The 1,584-nt window shown below is 41.3% G+C and overlaps 1 protein-coding gene across 1 annotated transcript in view; it reads left to right on the top strand.

Moving 5' to 3' along the window:
* Nucleotides 1–1,584, top strand: part of LOC106011057 (laccase-2-like) — a 42,634-nt gene that overhangs the window by 30,034 nt on the left and 11,016 nt on the right. The window lies entirely within an intron of this gene.

Here is a 1,584-nt window from a genome sequence, read left to right as displayed (position 1 = left end):
AGAGAGAGAGAGTGAGAGAGAGAGAGAAAGAGAGAGAGAATGAGGGAGAGACATAGTCAGAGAGGGAGGGAGAGGAAGAGAGGGGGGGCACAAAGACAGAGGGAACAGATAGACAGACAAGACAGAGAAACGTAAGGAGTGAACCAACTTGATTACTGAATACAAAGAGAGAGAGAGAGAGGGAGAGAGTGAGAGAGATAGAGAGAGAGAGAGAGATAGAGAGAGAGACAGAGAGAGAGACAGAGAGAGAGAGAGAAGTGAAGAGAATAAAGACAGACAGACAGACACACAGACAGAGAGACAGACAGGTAGGCAGATAGGCAGACAGGCAGACAGACATACAGACAGACAAGATTAGACGAGAGATCTCGAGACACACGCAGAAAAAAAGCCAATTCGGTTACTTAAAAGATCGACCCTCTTCCTCGATCGTGGTAGGAAAATCACTTCAATAAGGGCAACAGACTGCCAATCTGTTTCCCAGGTGTTTAGCACTGTCGAACCTGCTCTAATGGCCACCTTTATAAGACGCTCACCTGTACAAACGGTCGCTTCTCGTTTCCTCCCTTGCGTATAAAAAAACAACAACATGATGACACTGTGTAATGACTTGTTTAAGGCAGCCACTTTTCTTCTTGACTATGGGTGGTCGTCTTACATCTTTTCGCTTCTTTTACTTATCTCAGTATGCGTGACTTTTGTCTAGTAACGATCAATCCAATGTTGACACTCTTTCACAAGGACTGTTTGTTAACCCAAATTCAAAGTCTCTTTTTATTCCAATTTAATGCCAAGTTGTTAAGGAATGCAATGTAGTTTGACCCTATTTCACTATCAAATATCTTTGGTCCTCATCTCTCGACCTCCTGTCCATTTTATGTTATTCTCTAAAACTCGCCACTGATATGACCTATGATATGTTGCAAGTGATGTAAACTCTTAACAAAACTAAGTCTCATGAGGACTGGTCGTTCACAGATCTGAAGCAGAGCTGCTTTGTATCTCAGTACTAATGTCAGACTGTCAACGACTGCAAAACTCGCGAAATTGAAACGTCCTATTTTTTTGGAAATTTTTATTGAGGAAATTTGACGGATTTGAGTTACTCATTTTTAAAATTTGTATAATTTTTTTTTTTCGGTAAAGGAAGGCCCGCGGGGACTCCATAACATAGTATTTGAATGAAATGACAGGACGGTCTTGTATCAGTATGATGGCCATTACAAGTTACCCACACTCGGCAGTTAATGATGCATCTGTCCAGCAGTTTTTTAAATATATTTTTAAGGGGCAGGGAAGGGGGTGTGTATCTTTATCGAAAGGCTTCCAAGGTGACTTGCATTTTATACATTTCTAATCCGTCTAATTGTGTCCACTATTTCCCAGTGTCAAGCACAGTTGAACCTGCTCTGTACAAAAGGCGCTTCCCGTTTCCTCCCTTGCGTATTAAAAAAAAACCCCGTAATGACACTGTTTAATGACATGTTTAATGCAGCCACTTTTCTCCCTGACTATGGGTGGTCGTCTTAAATCTTTTCGACTGTTTTACTTATCTCAGTATGTGTGTTTGTGACATTCGTCTAT

Source organism: Aplysia californica, unplaced genomic scaffold (assembly GCF_000002075.1).
Source record: "Aplysia californica isolate F4 #8 unplaced genomic scaffold, AplCal3.0 scaffold00049, whole genome shotgun sequence".
Classification (NCBI taxonomy): domain Eukaryota; kingdom Metazoa; phylum Mollusca; class Gastropoda; order Aplysiida; family Aplysiidae; genus Aplysia; species Aplysia californica.
Note: the sequence above shows the minus strand (reverse complement) of the source record. Positions and strands in the feature narration are given on the sequence as shown.